Below are 21180 nucleotides of genomic sequence, written 5' to 3'. Positions count from 1 at the left end.
ATATTCCAACTAAATTATTAGATTGAGAAGGTTTTAAAAGGTAGAATATTCACACAATAGAAGCTCATTCCTTGCTCTTGTAAAAGTTTTCAGGCAAGTATTTACATTAGCAAGCATCTTTAAGGTAGTCATTCAGAGATCCAGTCTTTGTCTATCCAGGACTTGCCTAATCCATAGGGTTTTATCATCACTCTATCCCATGTGTAGAAATACACTATGCAAGAAATATGTGATGTGGTTTGAGCTAAGAATTAAGTTGTTTCAACATTAGAATATTTGAAGCTCACAGAGAAAAAAATTACTCTAATTTAAAAATAAAATGAGAGCAACCTTAAAATATAAAGGAATTGAAAATGTTGATAGTGAGCTCTAGAGCTGAGATTCAAAATAATCTGATTACCACATATTTCAATTTAGGTTGATTGAGATATTTTTAGATTTAACTTTTGCCACATATAAATGTGTACCACCATACCCAAGGAACTCCATGAACACTCAGGTTGGAACTGGACCTGAGCTATGCACTGCTTATCATCTGAAGCAAGTAACACTATCAATGACAAGCTGAATTCTATATAATTGAAAGGATTAATTTCCAGAGAAATTCTGAAGTCTGGATTACTGTGAGGATGCTGTGTAATCAATACAGTTATCAAAAGCAGAGAACAGCCCTTGTTCAGCATTTCTCAAAGTTGAGTTATATACAGACTTCTTTTATAGAAAACCAATTTTCACTAAGCCCCAAGAACATATCCATGGCCTTCTGGTCTTCAGATTCCAATTTGAAGAATATATCCTTAATCAAAATAACTAAGAGCAAAATATGGCCCTGCATGCCTCAACTTCTTGACTTCTCCACCATATTCCACTTCCCTGATTTCAAATCCCGTACCTTCTTGGAATACTCACTCATTTTTTTATGCTGTCCTCTTCAATAAGCTTCTTGGAATACACCCCTCTCCATCTGACTGCCTTGGTTCTACCCAAGTTTACTTCTTAGGCCTTGTTATAGTTTGATGAACTCTTGCTGACCTGACAAACCTATTGGAATCCATACCCTCTACCCCATGTGCTTCATTTCACCATTTGCTAGTCAATGTTCTCACTTCTGTAGGTTTCTCTGCTTCCTAGTGCTTTCCTTGGCTGGACCATATATTAAGGAAGAGGCAGGAAGGACACTGGGTACCATCCATGTGCTGAGTCTCATGGCATCATTTCATTTATTACCCTAGTGTCCTAGGGAAATTGCTGGAGCATTTCAGCTTCCTTTCCTACCTCTGAAAAGTGGGGATGGTAACAGTTTCCTAGACTCAGATAATAGCTACTGTTTATTAACGTTTTTACTATGTGCCTGGTTCTCTGCCAAGCGTTAAATGTATTACCTCGTTTAATCCTTATACCGTCCCTAGGAGGTAGGTTCTTAGTATCATGCCCACATTTTTAGATGAAGAAACTGAGGCAAAGGAAAGTTAAGCAGGTCAGTCAGTTTGGGAATAGACCCCAAAGCCTTAGAATTTCCAGGTGATATCAATCCAATTCATTTGCTTCCTTCTGTAAGTACAGTAACAACAGAAACTGTTATGAGTAGAGGCACATTTACAATAAATACCGTAGTCTCACTGTATGCTAACTTAGGCAGCACTTCTGCGGTGGTTCTTTGCCACACCAGCCTGCTTTACCAAGAGTCAAGCAACACAAACTTAAATTTGACCTAGTTTAATCAAAATGTGGGTTGTGGTTCAATTATTTGACAACTGGTTACTAAGAATTTAAAATGTCTAACCACGACTATAGAGGTAGTCTTTCTCTTGTGGTCTCTTTCAGAATCTAAGGTTGTCATTTCTCATTGCCACATATAATATCGCTGTAACTCCTCCCCAAAATCTTGAAAATGCAGAGGGATCGGCCTCCCCACAAACCCCATATTTCAATATGAAATATTCCATATTAAGGAATATCCCTTAATTCTAAGGTATGGAATTGAAGAGGCATCATGGGATAGATTTGAAATGGCATTCTAGTTAGTCAACAAGTCCCAAATGTTAGCCCTTATATTTACTGTCTACAGTGGACTGATAGTAGCATTAGGGCCTTGATTTTCCTCAATAATAGTCTTTGGTATTTACTTCCCACTTAAGGAACAGACAGACTCAAGTGGCAAGGAAGACAGACTGAACTCAGGAGTGCTGGTGTCAAAATGATGGTCAGACCACAGCAAGCCGACACCCACTGGTTGTGGTTCCTTCTACTACCAGTACCATGGGCTGAAGTGCAAGGATCAAAGGTGGCCCAACTTTGTGGGAGCCAAGACTCATCTCTGCCCTGCTGGCCACACCCCTGCTCAGTCTATAAGGCAGGAGGTATTATGAATAATAGACAAGAATTATACACCAGATTCCAATGTAAGAGTGAGCTGTTGTTTTCCTATTTCCAGTTTGGGTCACAGGCCTCCTTCAGTTACTCTGGAATGTTAGAACTAGCAACCTGTTTTGAGTTTGGAAAGGTCTGATGTTCCTTTATGTGGGGGTGTTCACTTATCAGAAGGAGGAAAAAAAAAAAAAAAAGCCAGCCTCCTGCTGTCAGCAGTGCAGTGTGGAAATGTAGCACATCCTACTCTGACATTTCTTTTCTGCCTCCTGAGCCCCAGTCGCTAGATTGTGGTTTTTAGGTTGTTTTGCTTTTTATTTCTTTCTAATTGGTTTTACTCTTCATGCCAAGTGTCTTAAGTCACATTAATTAGAGATGTAATATTTTAGAAGTAACAAGGACAGCGAGTATCAGCCTTCTGCCAGGATGGACAGATGGATTTACAAATGCTTTGCCTTGTATGAAGCCCTTCTGCTGATACTCATGGAGTGGTGGATTTTGATAAGTGTTGCCCCACACCTCCACAGTTCCCATTCCCTAATCTCCAAGGGTTTAATCCACTGCCACCCTACCTATCTCTCAGGGAATAGCTTGAGACTTATCCAGACTTCCCAGACTTCTCTTTTCCAACCCTTGCAACAGTGACTGTCTTGGGAGTATCTGACATATGAGGCTTTGAGCTTTAACTCTGGCCCTGTCCCCCTGGAAATTACCACTACCTGAGACCCTAAACAGTTTGCATGACCACTAAAGGAGTGAGACCCTAAACAGTTTGCATGACCACTAAAGGAGTGAGAGAAACTGATATTTTTGGAAATGTTAGATGTTGAAGTTCAATGCATATTTTAAACACACACACACTCACATACTTTTCTATGTCTGTGTCAGTCTTCTCAAATAACATTGCTCATTTAGCAAGTGTTTATCACCTACCTTCTTTGGATGCATCACCACCATGAGAGAATAAAAAGAATGCAAAGCAACAATGGCCACAGCACTTGACATATCTTAACACCTCCCAACTCATTACTATTTGTATTCCCATTTTGCAAAGGAGAAAACTGAGGCCAGGAGAGGTAAAGACCTTTCCCAAAGTCACACAGGACTGTCTGGTTCCACAGTCTACACTGTACCCACCATGTCAGGTTGTCTCCAGAATCTCCCACGTAGCACACTCTTGATTCTAGAGCCAAGTATCTGTCTTGAATCCTTGCCTTTTGTTCAGCCCTGTTGAACTATATAGAATGACCCAGAAGGAAACATACTTTACCTCTATCTCTCCCTGAAAGCCCTGATCCAAAAAGCTAACAAGCCACAGGCCTCCTGCTTCCTCCTTTCAGTGCCGCACTCTTAGGCTCTAGTGTTGGGGCACCTGCTCTATCTTAGCCTTGGCACCAGCCAACACTAGCCCTAGATCTGGCCCAAACCAGCTCCCCAAAGGATCTCTTCATCCCTTCTATTTATCTATTATTTATAACCCTCAGGCCTCTAAACAGCATGCACCTATACCATCCTCTTCCTAGCCTGGGAACAGAAGTGGGGCAGAGCAAGAGAAGGCAATAGAAGGCATGAGCCTGGTCTTCCTAGATGCTATCAACAATGGTTTCCACCACACAGAGGACTTTCATTCCAGTGTCTTCACTGTAAGCCTTCAATAATTCTTTCTTCACCTATCCTGGAGGAGGTTGGAACTAGAGAGAATGAAAGACCGATAATGATCCTCTGAGAACAGCTTAAGGTTTCAAACCACTTAGGAGTATCTACACTCTTAAAAGAAAAGTAAGTACAAGAAAAACAATCCATAGTAAGTGAGAAAGATTTTAAATTTCTGAGATAGAAGAGTTCCAGGTGGTTTGCAAAAGCACGGTTGATCATAGGAGTGGGTTGCTATGGTGTAGAGATGAGAGCCATTAGGAATCACAGGGCTGGGTGACTTATCTTCATGCATAATGAAACATCCAGGTCAATGGACAGAGATGGGATGGAAGGTCCTTCATGAGAATGACATCAAGGTCCTCTGATTCATAGGAGTCACCTTGAGTTCAGTATATGACTGCCACTGAACAAGTAGAAGAAAGGTGTATATGTAGATGTGTCCATCTCAATAGGAAAGATTATTGGGGTGTGGAAGAGGCTAAGCTAAACCAAGGGAATGTCACTTCTATTTTTCCCTAAAATAAAGGGAATGGAAGGAATGAGATGAACATGTGCAACTAGCTTCCTACAGAAAGCATTTCAAGGTAAGTCATGTCAAAGCCATGAACCTAACCTGGGTCCATGGTTTGAGGATGTAGAAAGTCTAGATTCCCCCAGATGGTTTAACTTCTACAAACTCCATCAAACTCAACAAGTATAGATTTATGCATCACTAACAATATCTATTATTATCACTTCATGTGATAATATAATTCTAGCCTGTGGGTATTTTAGTTAGGGAAAGACAACTACTGGCACACAGTACACCAAGTACAGAAGGAAAATAGCAGACATTAATAAAAACAATGAAAACATTTCTCTTTCTGCGGAAGAACTCATTTGGGTTAGAGCTCCCTGAAGTATAGGGAAGAAATATGCAGTGGCAATAGAGGGGGGTGAAATGACACTGGATAGAGAAGTGCAAACAAAATGGGAAGGTGCTATTAAAGGACAAAACAATAGAACTGGAAAAATTGAGCATTGCTCATGACAGCTCAGCCTCACCACAGCACAGACAAGTTAAAAGCATTTGCCTGGGATTTATTGGAAAGCCTATGGACAGCTGAACACAACACGGATGTCTTATTTTATTGGATTAGTTGGTAGCACATATTTTTAGCACTTAAACATTTTTGTGAAATTTAGGTCTGAGAAACAGGATTCAAGTTTTGGAAATTTAGGGAACCAACTTCCCCCCAATGTGTAGGTAGAGGTGGCAGCTGCCAGGTGAAGCACCACAGAGTGAGGGCTATCCGGCCTTCCTTGGCCAGGAGTGCACAAAGTAAGCAATCTTCCTGACTTTAGGAATTCTCAAAGTCTTTAATAGATGAATGTACAATAGGACACTCCCAATAGGGAGGTACAGTAGGTGACCTGTCACAAATATATTTAACCATTAAACTCCTTTATTTGTCATGCCTATCTATTAACATCTGCAATAATGTTCTATTGAATCCAGTTTGAAAAACAATAAGCTCATGATGATTGATTTTATGTATTGACTTGGCTGGCCACAGTGCCCAAATATTTAGTCAAACATTACTCTGGATGTTTTTGTGAGTATGTGTGGAAGAGATTTTCATTTAAATCAGTACTTTGAGTCAGACTGCCCTCCACAGTGAAGGCGGGCCTCATCCAATCAGTTGAAGATCTGGATAGAAAAAAAGGCTGCCCTCCCCTGGGCAAGAAGGAATTCTGCTGGTAGACCACCCTTTAGACTTCACCTGCAGTGCTGGCTCTTTCTGGCTTGCCAGGAGGCTGGCTTTGCATCCAAACTGCAACCTTTCCCTGAGTCTCCAGTTTGCCGACCTTTCCCCTCAGATTTTCAACTCCAAAGCCTCCACAGTAACATGACCCAATTTCTTAAAATGAATCTATATCAAATTTTTCTGTATCTATATATCCTATTGGTTCTGTTTCTCTGGAGAATCCTGACTCACATACTAAATTACTGTAAATTTGGAAAATAAAATGGAGTATATTTCCAGGTAGTCAGATTAACTATTATTCATGGCAAAAGAGTAAGAGGAATGTACATATTTCTAATGCACCATACAACATATTTTGAGATAAAGGACAGCTAAAAACCCAGGCACTGAGACCAAATATTAAACATGTTAGAACAAAGTGGATCTTAAAAAGCAAAAGCACCAATATAAGAACTAAGGGATCAAAACATCAAATGAAAAAAATTCTGGACTTTTATTGAGGTCTTATCTAAGGCAAGCCAGACAGACTGAAAGCTTTTAGCTGACATGCAGGCAGAAGCTTCAGCTCAGTTTGGCTTATGCATTCATGCTCTAAAAGCAAAGCCACAGAAAGAGGGACGTGGAGTCACATGCTTCTGCATGAAAAAGGCACAGCCAGAGAAAAACTAAAGAAAAGTCAAAGTGTAGAATCGGCACAAGGTTTGCGAGGGAAAGGCCCAAGACAAGGTCCCAGGGTCCTTACTGATCTCACCCAGTGTGAGGCAAGGAGCCAGGAGCAAGTCATCCCACCCTTCTGGGCAAAGGCTTCACCTTCTTCTCACATATGCTACTTTGGTGGCTCTAGAGTTATCACAGCTTCTATTAACAATTTCTAAGCTTCCACCCCACAATTCTCCTTAACTGTGCTTATGGTACACCTATTACCTGACACAATAACTATATTTATTTGGTTTCAATATTATGTGGTCTCCTAAAAAGAATTTGATGTTTATTATAAAAACAAGGACATATAATTAAAAAGAGTGAAAGATAAAAGTCAACAAATACAGAAGAAAGGGAAGATTATGTTCTGTTTAAAGAGAAAAACCATAGAAAGAACAGCTAAATTTGAAATCCAATTCAATAAGCATTTACTACCAGACTTCTTTCCAAATCTAATTTCTTCACCATTATTGGACAGAGCTTAGGAAGGCTGCCATTTGCCTGCTATCACCTTGAACCCAGTTACTAAATTCTCTGTGACTCTATTTCTCTATCTATAAAATGGAGGTAATGGGGGAAAAATAAAACTTGCCCAGAAATTAGCACAACTTCAAATTCCTGCTTATTTCTTCCATTTCTAACCTAGTGAAAGTTCCTGAAAGAAGTCTAAGAGAGAGAGGGTCAACATTTATATGTTAGCATTCTACAAACTAACTCATTCAATCACCATAGCTTTGAGAAAACATTTTTTAAAAAGATTTGTTTATTTTTGAGAGAGAGACTGAAAGAGAGCACAAGTGGGAGGGGCAGGGAAAGGAAAGAAAATCTCAAGCAAGATTCATTGCTAACCACAGAGATGCAGGGCTCAATCTCACAACCCTGAGATCAGGACCTGAGCTGAAACCAAGAGTTGGTCGCTCAATGGACTGCACCACCCAGGTGCCCCAGAAAACATTTTATCAATATATAGATTAAATGAAAACTGAGAGATCCTAGAACTTAGATCAGAAGCTGCAAGTGACCTAAAATCTACTCTCTTGTGAAGCAAAGAATGGAGTGATGCTCCATGGAGCAGGATCCCCAGGTCAACCTTCCTTAGAATCACTCAAAAGACCTACTTAATTGTATTCTCTTGATGGTAGAATTTGATAGCAGAACCTTGATAGCAGAATTTGAATTTCCTTTTTTTTTTTAAAGATTTTATTTATTTATTTGAGAGAGAGACAGTGAGAGAGAGCATGAGGGGAGAAGGTCAGAGGGAGAAGCAGACACCCCTTGGAGCTGGGAGTCCAATGTGGGACTCGATCTTGGGACTCAAGGATCATGACCTGAGCTAAAGGCAGTCGCTTAACCAACTGAGCCACCCAGGTGCCCCAAAATTTGAATTTCGTGATGGTAGTGGTTTTAACAAGCCAACCACTGCCATGATTCTTCTCTATACTCAAGAACCATTGGTCTATTGCTCAGGAGCATGGACTGTGAAATTAGGCCTGGTCCTGGTTTTGCTCTGTGACCAGATATGTGACCTTGGGCAAATTACTCAACCTTTCTAAATTTTTTACTTTATCCAAAATATGGAGATTATAGAAGCTCGTAGGTTTACCACAGTGAGGGGCACCTAGGTGGCTGAATTGGTTAAGTGACTGCATTCAGCTCAGGTTGTGATCCTGGGGACCTGGGACTGAACCCCATGTCAAGCTCCTTGTTCAGCAGAGTGTCTTCGTCTCCCTCTCTCTCTGTTCCTCCCCACCTCGTGCTCACTCTCTTTCTCTCCTCCACCCCAATAAATAAATAAATAGAATCTTTTTTTAAAAAGGTTACTGCAATGATTAAATAACAAATGCTTAGAGCCAAGTTCAAGGTTTGGAACATGGTAATTATTACTTTCTCCATATAACATTAACTTGATTTCCTTTCTGCTTCCTCATTCAACTCTAAGATTCACTAGCTTTGACTTCTTCTCCATCCCTTAACTGAAACAAGTCAAGTGAACATTACCAGTGGCCTCCTTGCTAATGCAGTAACCTTTTTCCAATCTCATGCAGCTTTGAATCCATTTTGTCCCTCACTTATTCATTAAAACTCTATTGTGCATCTGTTCTGGGCCAGACAATGGACCAGGCAGAAGGTATATAATGATGAATACAGCAGATACAATATCTACCCTCACAGACTTTTCAAGCCTATGCTAGGAATAGTGATTTCAGTAAGTAACCATATGGTGCTATAAAAGAACAGTTTGTCCTAAAAGAAAATGACAGAAAGGACATTCTGTCAAAGAGGGTCAGGGAAGGTCTGAAACTTGAGAAGGAACCAGGTATGAAAATAATAGTAATAGTTCTCAGGGTTCCTGGGTGTTAAAGTCAGTTAAGCATCTGACTTTTGATTTTGGCTCAGGTCATGATCTCAAAGTCCTGAGATGGAGCCCCATGTTTGGCTCCACACTGGACATGGAGCCAGCTTAAGATTCTCTTTCTCCTTCTCCCTCTGCCCCTTCCTGCATGCTCTCTCTCTCTAAAAACAAACAAACAAAGTTTTCACAGAAGGAACAGCAGCATGTGGGAAGACCCCGAGGTAGAAAAGAGCTTGTCACATTGGAGGAAGTAAGAGAACATCCATATGGCTATACAAGAAGAAGGATGACAGAAAATAAACTGGGAGAGCAGGCATGGGCTCAGCCATGTAAACTGTCATGAAGGTTTGGGCTTAATCCCTAGGGCAACTTGTGGCTATTAGAAGACTGAGCCAGAGGATGAAATAATCACTGTGGCTATGATGTGGAAGAACTGGAAGTGGAAAATAAAAAAGAGGTATCATGAACTATTTTGAAGCTCAAGGCTGAGCAACTAGCAGAATAGAAGAGCCATCTACCAAGACGAGGCATGAAATATTCCCCTGGGGAAGTGCCAGGATCTGTACATTTGTAGAAATCACCTTCATGATTCTGATGGCTAGCCTTTGTTGAGAAAAGGCAACTTAGAAAGGTGGTATAGAGAATAGCAGTCAAGTTTAATGACTAACAACCTTATCTTTCTTTGGAAGTTGTTTGCCTTGTTCAAGTCTTGTCACTTCCTGGCTATATTACTGGACAAGTTGGTTTCTTCATCTATAAAATGAAAATAATAATAGAACCTGCTTTGTCGGTACTATAAAGGTGGTTATTTTATAAAATATTTGGAGCACTTTCAAGCTACCATTTTTAGATCAGTTGAATAAGCAGGTGCTTTCACATCTCCAAGATCTTGCCCTGCCCTGTGCTTGACAGATTCATCTGTTTCCATGCAATGACTTCCTGTATTCTTCATGGATAGCTTTCCTTGACTACTCCTCCTACCACCACTGACCCCAGCCAACCATCTAAGCCATTTCTCCTGCTTGCATGATCATATAATTTAACACATCATATTAGAGTTATACTTCATTGTTTTCTGAATAAGGCTTAGAACTCCTAGAAGTAGCTGGCCTTATCTTATACAAATTTATATCCACAGAAATTAGTCTGTTTTCATGGCTCAAAGCCCAGAATGAGTTTGTTGGATTTAGATTAATTTAGCTACCTAGAGCAATCTATACTTTCAATGCCATCCCATTCAAAATTCCACCGGCATTTTTCACAGTGGTGGAACAAACAATCCTAAAATTTTTATGGAACCAGAAAAGACCCCAAATTGCTAAGGAAATGTTGAAAAAGAAAAACAAAACTGGGGGCATCACACTGCCTGATTTCAAGCTTTACTACAAAGCTGTAATCACTAAGACAGCATGGTACTGGCTCAAAAACAGACACATAGACCAGTGGAACAGAGTAGAGAGCCCATATATGGACCTGCAACTCTATGGTCAAATAATCTTCAACAAAGCAGGAAAAAAACATCCAGCAGAAAAAAGACAGTCTCTTTAATACATGGTGCTGGGAAAATTGGACAGCTATGTATAGAAGAATGAAACTCGACCATTCTCTTACACCATACACAAAGATAAACTCGAAATGGATAAGAGACCTCAATGTGAGGCAGGAATCTATCAAAATCCTAGAGGAGACCCTAGGCAGTAACCTCTTCAACACCAGCCACAACAACTTCTTTCAAGACATGTCTCCAAAGGCAAAGGAAACAAAAGCAAAAATGAACCTTTGCGACTTTATCAAGATCAAAAGCTTCTGCACAGTCAATAAAACAAAGAGGCAATCCACGGAATGGGAGAAGATATTCGCAAATGACACTACAGAACAAAGGGCTGATATCCAAGATCTATAAAGAACTCCTCAAACTCAACACTCGAAAAAACAGATAATCTTGTCAAAAAATGGGCAGAAGACATGAATAGACACTTCTCCAAAGAAGACATATTTAAAAAAAAAAAAAAAAAAAAAAGGAGAAGGAGAGGAAGAAGAAGACGACGATGACGACATACAAATGGCTAACAGACACATGAAAAAATGTTCATCATCACTAGCCATCAGGGAAACCCAAATCAAAACCAGGTGGTGTAAGGTGGTGTAAGGTGTAAGATACCACCTTACACCAGTTAAAATGGCCAAAATTAACAAGATAGGAAACAACAAGTGTTGGAGAGGATGTAGAGAAAGGGGAACCCTCTTACACTGTTGGTGGGAATGCAAGTTGGTGCAGCCACTTAGGAAAACAGTGTGGAGATTCCTTAAGAAATTAAAAATAGAGCTACCCTATGACCCTGCAACTGCACTATTGGGTATTTGCCCCAAAGATACAGAGTTAGTGAAAAGAAGGGCCATCTGTACCCCAATGTTCATAGCAGCAATGGCCACAGTTGCCAAACTATGGAAAGAGCCAAGATGCCCTTCAACAGACCAATGGATAAAAAAGATATGGTCCATTCCTGAAAACCGGGCTTAATTGCTTTGCTGATGTTGTTAAGTAGTTACATGAATTCTGAAAAGCAGAGAACCTTCCTGATGATGTGACACCGAAAGAGTCAGAGAGAGGCAATGTGGCTGGCTTTGGAGATGGGGAGGGGGCTATGAGCTGAAGCACGTGAGTGGCCTCTAGGAATTGGAAAAGGCAAGGAAGCACATTCTTTACTGGAGACTCGAGGAAGGAATACAAGATCGTATTATAGTATCTCACTGCGAATTTACGGTATCTCCCTGTGAATGTAGCACAGTGAGACCCTTGTCATACTTTAGCATAGAACTGAAAAATAATAAATTTGTTTTGTTTGAAAAAAAAAAAAAGATATGGTCCATATATACAATGGAATATTATGCCTCCCTCAGAAAGGATGAATACCCAACTTTTGTATCAACATGGATGGGTCTGGAGGAGATAATGCTGAGTGAAATAAGTCAAGCAGAGAAAGTCAATTATAATATGGTTTCACTTACTTGTGGAGCATAAGGAATAACACAGAGGACATTAGGAGAAGGAAAGCAAAGGTGAATTGGGGGAAATCGGATGGGGAGACAAACCATGAGAGACTGTGGACTCTGAGAAACAAACTGAGGGTTCTGAAGGGAAGGGGAGCAGGAGGTCAAGTAAGCCTGGTGGTGGGGATTAAGGAGGGCACGTATTGCATGGAGCAATGGGTGTGGTGCATAAACAATGAATCTTGGAACACTGAAAAAATGAAATAAAATTAAAATAAATTTAAAAAAACAAAAAATTAAAAAATAAATGAATTTGGCTAAATTAAAAGCAGAATACTCTTAGGGAATGCATCTCACAAATTCTCTTGTTTAATTTTATGGTATCATACGGATACAGACACAGCAGGTTACACCCAAGGGATATAAAAAATTCACCCTAAATGTCTATTTAGGCCCAAACTTAAGCCTAAACCAGTCATGCCAAACATAACACCTTTCTTATCTACCTCTCACCTCTGCTTTGTTCTTCCTGAGCAATGTGGGGCCCATGCCTTTCTGTGGAACAGAAGAAGGGGGAAGGGAGGTGCGGAGGAAGACACACTCCTACAACTTTACAAAACTTTCCTTCACCCTAGTGAGGAAAAGAAGGTAGAGAGAGAATTGCTACTGTATGTGCCGGAATAAGCATGCTTAGGCTGCTTTGAGTCCCTTCTTACCATGTGCTCTGGTGTAAACTGTCCAAATATCAGTAGGTAGATACCAATATTAATACTGTAGCAAGCCACCCTGGAACCACCTTTGTAGTAGGACCTGTGGTTTTTACCATGCTCTTGCATGGAAGCACAACTTGTTTTCTTTTATGCTACTGCTTCTGGAGTCTCCAAATCCCAGAAAATATGTGTGACACACTAGTTGTGCATTTTAAACCAAAATACTTTCAGAATTTGGTCTTTCAATGCTAAGATTGCTAAAGTTTTCAATCTCCAGAAAGTATACAGGAGGTACTACTCCTGCATTTTAAACTACAATAATTTAATAAAAGGTTTGAATTCCTACAGGAAAAGATGAAAGAACTTTTCACTCTACCATTTCATCTCAAGGCATAGAGGCAAAGCAAGAGGCAGTCTGACATATACAAGCAGACAGTTCTGGAGCCAAACAAACCTTACACAAATCCTGATTCCTTCACTTTTTAGTGTGTGCTCATTAGAGTTGTTAACAACAATAATAATACTAATAGTAATACTAACACTTTTATGTGTTTGCCATAACACACACTGTTTATATGCTTTATATACAGTAACTTAATCTTTTTTTTTAAGATTTTATTTATTTATTTGACAGACAGAGATCACAAGTAGACAGAGAGGCAGGCAGAGAGAGACGGAAGCAGGCTCCCTGCTGAGCAGAGAGCCTGATGCGGGCCTTGATCCCAGGACCCTGGGATCATGACCTGAGCCAAAGGCAGAGGCTTTAACCCACTGAGCCATCCAGGGACCCCTACAGTGGCTTAATCTTAAGAAAAATAAAGCCCACAAGGAAGACCCTACTATCATATTTCCCAGGGAAGGAAACTGAGGCACAGAAAGGTTTAGTAACTGGTACAAGCTAAGTAATAGCAGAGCCAGGATTCAAATCCAGGCAGTGTAGCTCTAAACCCATGTAATCTGGCTCCAAATACATATGCCTACATCCATTGCATTCCCCTGTCCCCCTGTGCCTCAGGAGCACATCATCCAACTCTCAGAATCTAAGCTTCCTGGTCTATAAAAGCAGTTCTAATGAGGCTGACCTCAGTGAGGCCTGAAGAAAATGTAAAAAAATGTAAACAGAATCCCAGACACCCAAATGGGTACCCATACTAGATAAAGTGCCTTTAATTTACAACTTGTTCATAATGTGTTTTTAGAATTCTAGGTAAATTCTAATAAAAATTCTAATAAAAGTCAGAATCTAGAGGGCCTATGGACAACAAATGTAATGGCTGGAATGGACAAATTAGAGGCCTTAAATTTCAAGTTTCCCAAAACTCAAACTGATTGAGAAGGCAGTCTGAACTGACTCTGAAGCCAACTATTTCAACACTTCTCAATAAACTGTGGCTTTTATGGACAGAAGTCCACCAACAGGTAATGACCAGAAGAAGTAAGGGCCCAAAGCTTGGAGAACCCAGAGGGAGACCAATTATTTAGAGCTGGATAGGCTAGTTAGAAAAGTCCTTGAAACATGATTAGAACATTTCCAGGAAGAGAAGAGGAAAAGGCCAATGTCATGAGAGGAATTTGCATGATCATAGCACAGAGAACTCCCTTCACACACGGATAGTGAAGAGGGAGTGGGCTCTTAACAAGAGAAAGAGTAAAGGAGGCCTGGGAAGAAGTCCTGACCGACCTTGAATGTCACACGATGAAATGCAGGCTTGACTCTCTATGCCACAGAAGCCATCAGGGTTTTGTTTTGTTTTGTTTTTAAAGGAAAGGGATTATGCTGAGTGAAATAAGTCAAGCAGAGAGAGTCAATTATCATATGGTTTCACTTATTTGTGGAGCATAACAAATAGCATGGAGGACATGGGGAGTTAGGAGAAAGGAGTTGGGGGAAATTGGAAGGGGAGGTGAATCATGAGAGACTATGGACTCTGAAAAACAATCTGAGGGGTTTGAAGTAGCGGGGGAGGGGTTGGGGTACCAGGTGGTGGGTATTATAGAGGGCACAGATTGCATGGAGCACTGGGTGTGGTGAAAAAATAATGAATACCGTTATGCTGAAAATAAATAAATTTAATTAAAAAAAAAAGAAATAAAATGGAAAAAAAAAAAAAAGGAAAGGACATCCTCAGACTGGTGCTTTAGCAAGACAGTTTGTGTGGTGTTGTGTGTGGATTAAAGTGAAGAGCACAGGTATGAGGGAGACTGACTATGAGGGAGACAGTGTAAGGGAACATTTGATTTTCTTTCTCACCAATATAATAAAATATACACCAAAATACACCAACATACCAAAATCTTAAGAGAGAAGGGCCAAATGTTATTTGTCACTGAACTAAAAATAGAAATACAGCATTACTACCACTAAGGAAGACCAAACTAAAAAATTATAGTCGTTAGCAAACTGCCACATAAAATTTCAGATGTGCGAAGAAATGCAATTGTAGAATTACGTACATATTTCCACCAGATAACGGAATCTGGACAGAGTATATGAAGTAAGCAGAGAAGTAAACAAAATGTTCCAAGCTCAAGAAGTGCCTTACTTTTCACCAAGAAGAGCCAACGTTGTTTTCTTTGAAATCAGCTTTCATATGCCCTTGAAGAGAAGCTGATAGAGTGTTGTGGAAAACTCGACTTCTGAAATCATGATGAAAACTGCAACTCAACACGAGCAAACTGGTACTATGTCAGAGTGACAAGTTCCTGAACTTTTGACCCACACACCCAAAAAAGTGGAGTGAAAGAATGTTTCAGAAGAGTCATGTGAGAGCAGTAGAAAAGAACAGGCCTCTTCCCCACCAGCCACATTTGACCAGGGGGAATGGGCGCTGAGTTACTGAATGTGGTTTTCTACACTGGCCAGTGGTCCTCCCACAGAATCCCAAACCAAACACCATTTCTTCAAGGTCCCTCCTTTTAAGCTGTAAGTTCCCTATTAAATATCTTTCCCCATATTCATCATCCTCGATACTTGTATGCGTAATTAGTCTAAGTGTTTTTCTCAAACACTTTTAACTCTTCTTTAAATATTTTATGTATGCATACTGTATTTCCTTAATTTAAGTACAAATATTTAGTTATCTTTCTGTAATTTTATTATCATGGCTTACGTGGCATGTAAAAATTAAAAACCAAACAACAGTCACAATAATAGCTAAGACCTTTTGAATGCTAACCATGTGCTCAGCATTGTTGCCACAGCTGTATTTTAACTCACTTAATCATTACAAGTACATGAGGTAGCTACTGTCACTGCCCTCCAGCTTACACCTAAAAAAACCCAAGGCATGGAAAGATTTTTATCTTTACCTCACTCATAATGCCAGTACGTGTATGATCTCAGGCAGTCTGATACCAAACTGTGCTCCAATGAACCTTCCAATTAGCAATAATCGCACCTCGGATAATCCTCATTGGCTACGATACTGCCACTGTGCAAAGCTCCAAAGTACCTTTTAATAAGTTTTTCCTTGAATTCAAATTCCAAAAGGAAAACAGAAAAAAATGGAAACCAGAGGCCCTAGATAGGAGCTACAGACAAGACTGGTTCAGGGAAGGTTTGGCTTTTAAAAATGTAGGAAACAATCTTCCTATGATCTCTGCAAGATTACGTGATCCATCCTAGTACAGCATCATCTCTGACATCAATGCCAAAGGCAACATGGTTTCCTGGACTTCTGCCTCCCCTGCAATGCCTTTATCCTAATGTACTGCCACTTACTGGGATCTGAGGATAAATGTGAATATAGTAGATACAGTGGCGGTAAGTAGAAGCAGCATCCCAAATAGAAAACAAACCCATTCCTTACTGAAACAGTGACCTCTTCGCTCACTTTTTGGTTAGCTAATAGCCACAACTGGCCAGTGAGAAGAGGGAGGAGGAAGGATTTCAATGACCCCAGAAGATTTCAGAGCAGAGAACAGAGCAGCATTAGCCTGGCACTGTTCTTTGGTACCAAGTCTCCAGGTCAACCACTGCAGTAGGTACTCATCTGCCTTTGGGTGCTGTTAGCCCATAAAGCAAACCCCACTGGAAAGTAGGGCTGAGCTGTGAGTGCTATAGGTATCTCCATTCTGTCCTGGTCCTTTGAGCCTCTGTGTTTCTATGGGTCTACTCAATGTGATTCCACTTTGACTTCTCCAATATTGAAGAAATACTGGCTTCTCTCGAGCTCTCAGGTCTCAGAATATTCTCTTCTTTGGTTCTATCCCTATATCACTTGCCCATTTGGCCAGCTACCCATGTTCTCATGAAAGGAAATTTTCAGAATATCACAACAGAGTGCAAACTCTAGATCAAACTGCACCTTTACTCATTCTTATCCTTATCATACCCACCACTTACCCTTGTGTATCATGCACAAGGCTTATTCTGGGCATAACTCGGGGTAGGGAGATTGTTATGCATCTGAGGTCCTGTTTGGTAGGCCTTCAGTAATGACATGAAAAGCATCACATCAGATTGTTGTCTGATCTGTTTACAGAGTTTACAAAGATGGCTACAATTCTTCCAATTCTTATGTGTGTGTCTCTTTGCAATGTAACTTTGTCACCACCCATTAAGACTAATTCCTCTCCCCGGACTGTAAACTGGCCCTGTGTCTTCACTTAAGCAGAAGGGGTATCAAATGACTTCAGACCCTTAGATTTAAAAGGCCTTTAAGCTTTTGCTCTTAGGCTCTTGCTGCCCTGAGACCACCACATAAGGAATCCTGGGCCAACCTCCATGAGGATAAGAGACCATCCCCGGGCAAAAACTAGATCCAAACTCAAGATACATGAGAGAGGCCCTCCAGGCACGGTTGTCCTGCCAGATGACTGCAGTAAGAACAGTGACCCCAGGCAGACCAGCAAAATAATCATCCAGCTGAGCCCTGTCCAAACTGCTAAAACACAGCAATTAATGAGCAGAAAAAAAAAGTTTTAACAAGGTTTGTTTTGAAGAAACAGCTAATTGATAAAAACTCCAAATGAAAATTGAGACAAGAAACAAATAAATCATGTATTACCATAATACAATATACTCTTTTTAATAATCAACTTAAAATTTTATATATTGTCTAACTGCCCTTCCACTATTACCTCTCCTACACACACACACACACATACACACACTCCCTCTTTCTCTCTCACTCTCTCTTCAATCTCCCACCTGCCCTGTTCATCTCTTTTGGGCATCTCATTTCTCAGTGTCCTTACTGGTATATTGCCAGCTCAGTTTTCTTTTGTTTTGTTTGTTTTGTTTTGTTTAATTAGCTCTTTTCCCATAGATCCAGTTCCTTCAGTCTATGAGGAGTAGCTATCGCTTACTATGTGTCAGAAACTGTTCCTCACCATTGTTCCACTCATTTTATATATAAGAAAGCTGAGGTGCAGTAGATTAAGTTTACTCAAAGTCCCAGAGCTAATCATGAGTGAAGAGGTAGGATTTGAATCCAGGCAGGAAGGCCCAATCAAGTCCATGCCCTTAAGAACTACACTGTATTGCACCACACTCTCTCGTGGCCCCTAGGCTCTCCAAGCCTTACATGTCCAAAACAAAAATCGTCATTCTTCTCTCACAAATCTCCTACTCTTCAAATTCCCTACTTTGATAATGGATTACCGTTTACTTATATGCCTAAAAAACCTCCCCCATGTTTAAGAAGAAACCATATCCTATGGAATCGTGCGCTCTCATCTACCTCCCCACCATCACCTTACATCAGGAGACCATGGTCTTTATCTTACAAAATTGGAAGTAGACTTGTTGCTAGTGTCCTTATCTGTGACTGAACAGGTCAGCAGTTTCCCTTTTTCTTTCCCCCAATCCATGTCTACATCACCACTAAGAAGAACATACATTTTCAATGAAATAGCTTACCTTGAGAGGTACAAGATAAGTAGCCACAGTGGTATGATTATGGGTACAACTGTGTGTTTGCAGGGAGTGTTACTTGAAGACAGGCTAACCAACTCATTCCAGTTTACCCCAGATTTTCCTATGTCAGCAATGAAAATCCTGCATAGCATGAAACTGCTCATTCCCTGATCTACAAGCCAGGATGGCTGGTCACCCTCCTTAAGGAAGATGATTAACTAAGTGATTGAATGTAGGAGTCTATGCTGATATCCAGCCTCCAGTGAAACCAGCTGGAGTTATGCCTTTTTTCTTCTTTTCACGAAATTAACCAGAAAGAGAGGAGATGGTTATACCACCAATTTCATAAAACCTCACTTAGGTCAACAAACCAGCAGCTTTTGAAACAGATGACTGTTCTTTCCTTCTTAAAATATTTTCTTCACTTGGTTTCCAGCATTATACTCTCCTGGTTTCTTCTAGCCTTAACTTTCAATGTCCTTTAATGATTCCTATCTCACCACCTAATTGTTGGAAAGCCCCATGTTTCTATGTTTGACCCTATGGTTTCCTTTATTGGTATTCATTAGATAGGTGACCTTATCTAGTGAACCCTAAAGTTCACAATCAATTTTAGTTTAAGTATAGCATCAAAGAAAGGTCAAAATGTCACCTCTATTACTGATTATTGAAATACTTATACTGTAGAATGTAATTCCAGGCAAAGCTCAATTCTGTTACAACTATTGCATGTGGTGGTCCTTGTCCTTCTGCCTGGAACTCTGTAGAACTATTTGAATCACCAGGTAACTAGACTTGCTAATATTCTGCTGACTATCTCATTCACTCATAGGAACATTTGTATAACCACAGGCTTCTCCTAGTGCAAGCTGCATCTTGAAAAATAGTCCGGAAGATTAGAAAATTTATACTCTCTGAAGGCAGACATCCCAAAAAGATAAAAGAAAATTAATGAAGCTTGGTTCTTTCTCCAAAACTCAACAATCAAGTTATGTCAGTCCTCCTCCTAGAAAAGAGGGACTCCAAAAACAATGATAAGTCAGGACTATAACACTGATGGAGGTTCCTCATAGGAATATAGAAACTGGGTAATATGTGTTCTCCCTATAATAAATACCATGCTTATGCTAAATCTTTTCATTACATCTCCAGCTTCCATCTCGTCCCTGATATTCACCTGCCTACTCAGTGTCTCTGCTTGGAAGTCTAATTGACATTTCAAACTCCACATGTCTAATAGAGAATTTGATATTTCCCCCAACTATCTTCTTCATTTCTGTATTGTATGCCAGGTTTCTAGGATAGTATTGCTGCCACAATAAAATACACAGGCTGGGAAGTTTAAACAACAGAAATTTGCTTTCTCACAGTTCTGGAAACTAGCAGTTTAGGGTGCCAGCATGGTTGGTTTCTCCTGAGATTCTTCTCCTTGACTTGCAAGTGACCACCTTCTTGCTGTGCCATCACACACCTTTTCTCTATGTACACATAGCCCTCTTGTCTTCCTTCTCTTATAAAGACACAAGCACTTTTGGACTACAGCCCCACTTTTGTGATTTCATTTAACCTTAAATTCTTCCTTAAAGTCCCTATCTCCAAAGACAGTCATATTGGGATTTGGCTTTCAACACAGGAAGTGGGGTTGAGGAAAGACACAATTCAGCCCATGACTAGTCCTTCCACAGTTGTCCTCCATTTCAGGATATGGTACCACTATTGATCAGTTGCTTTGGCCAAAACCTTAGGAATCATGTAGGCCACCAAATTACTCACATTGTACATCCAGCTCAGTAGCAAGTATGTCAACTCTATTAATTCCACATCCTACCACTTCCACTAGAGACTTCAGGTTCAACCTTCTTCTTATGCCTGCTCTACTGCAACAGACTCCTGATTGGTTTTATTGCTTCCTTTCTTGCCCTGCCACAGCCTACTTTCCATATATTCACCGGAGATAGCTTCAAAAGTAAGTTGGATATCATTATCTCCCTGATTTCAACACCCCAAATGGCTTCTCATTATACTTAGAACAAAGCCCAACTAACTATAGTTAATGACTATAAATATATAAATGACCCACCATCATCAACTCCTGCTTATCTCTCTGTCCTTATTGAAGATCTTCATGAACTCTCTCTCTAAAAAAATAAAATAAATTAAAATAAATATCCTGAAGAACTTTATGCCAGTAACTCAACAACTTTAATAAAATGCACAAATGTACTGAATAGCATGAGCTACAACAGCTCATTCAGGAAGGAAGAACTACATTTTTAATAGCCCTGTATCTATTAAGAAATTAAATCTACTTTTTTCTGACTTTTTAAAGATTTCTTTTTTTTTCTTTTTACTCTAAAATAAAAAAGCAAAAGTAGAAAATTTTTTTTTCAGGGGTACAGGTCTGTGATTCATCAGTTTTATGTAATACCCAGTGCTCATTACAGCACATACCCTCCCCAATCTATTTTTAACTGCTGCATGTTAAAGAAATTGAACGAAAATCTTTTCCACAAGGAAAACTGACTGGTTAATTCTACCAAGCACTTAAGCAAACAAGACAGAATATCTAAACAAACCCTTCTAGAAAACTGAAGAGGAAGAAATACTTACCAACTCATTTTCTGAGACTAGCATTAGTCAAATACTGAAACCAGGTGAAGACAGTAATAAAAACTAAAGACAAATATGCCCCAGAACCAGAGATGTAAAAATCCTTAACAAAACTTTAACAAGTTGAATGTGACAATACAGACAAAACATCACAGATCAGGACCAAGTGGGGTTCATCCCAGA

At 40.0% G+C, this 21180-nt stretch overlaps 1 long non-coding RNA gene and 1 pseudogene across 3 annotated transcripts in view; one reads left to right on the top strand and one right to left on the bottom strand.

The window, feature by feature from the left end:
* Nucleotides 1-21180, top strand: part of LOC116593189 — an 84914-nt gene that overhangs the window by 33721 nt on the left and 30013 nt on the right. Inside the window, exon 5 of one of the 3 annotated variants that reach the window (XR_004286814.1) lies at nt 2139-2517. The exons of the other annotated variants lie outside the window; for them this stretch is intronic. This is a non-coding gene — a long non-coding RNA (uncharacterized LOC116593189). Of the gene's footprint in view, nt 1-2138; nt 2518-21180 lie in introns of those variants that run through there. 3 annotated transcript variants of the gene reach the window in all.
* Nucleotides 15821-15970, bottom strand: LOC116594545 (annotated as a pseudogene).

The sequence above is a fragment of the Mustela erminea genome, chromosome 6 (genome assembly GCF_009829155.1).
Source record: "Mustela erminea isolate mMusErm1 chromosome 6, mMusErm1.Pri, whole genome shotgun sequence".
In the NCBI taxonomy this organism is placed as follows: domain Eukaryota; kingdom Metazoa; phylum Chordata; class Mammalia; order Carnivora; family Mustelidae; genus Mustela; species Mustela erminea.
This window is presented reverse-complemented; position numbering and strand designations above follow the sequence as displayed.